This window comes from Penaeus monodon, chromosome 20, assembly GCF_015228065.2.
Source record: "Penaeus monodon isolate SGIC_2016 chromosome 20, NSTDA_Pmon_1, whole genome shotgun sequence".
NCBI lineage: Eukaryota > Metazoa > Arthropoda > Malacostraca > Decapoda > Penaeidae > Penaeus > Penaeus monodon.
In genome coordinates, this window is record NC_051405.1 from 11,798,766 (window position 1) to 11,799,139 (window position 374).

The window sequence follows — 374 nt, forward strand, 5'->3', positions numbered from 1 at the left end:
TTTCTCGGCAACAAGAAACGCGATATAATGTAAACTAACCGAAGGTAAACCAAGCTTCCCTAATGCACTACTTGGCGTTTGGTTCCCTCTTATCCTAACCTTTATTACCCTTCAGCTTGTGCCCCTTTCCTACTGACCTTTCTTTCTTTGCCTATATCTCCTTCTCTTTCATTCCCCTTCGTATTTTTAATTTCTTTTTTATGGGGTATCTATTCTTTGGATTAATATTTTTCTTTTTTTGTTGTCATTACTTCCCTTTTTTTCGTTTTCTTTCTCTTCAAAATACAACCTCTTGCTGTCTTCTCTCCAAATTCTCCTTCATATCACTAGTTCACACCCACCTTCTTCCCTTCATTCTGCACCCTTCTACATCC

The 374-nt window shown here is 38.0% G+C and overlaps 1 protein-coding gene across 1 annotated transcript in view; it reads right to left on the reverse strand.

Annotated features, from left to right (window-relative positions):
• Positions 1 to 374, reverse strand: part of LOC119585619 (multiple epidermal growth factor-like domains protein 6) — a 170,724-nt gene that overhangs the window by 90,573 nt on the left and 79,777 nt on the right. The window lies entirely within an intron of this gene.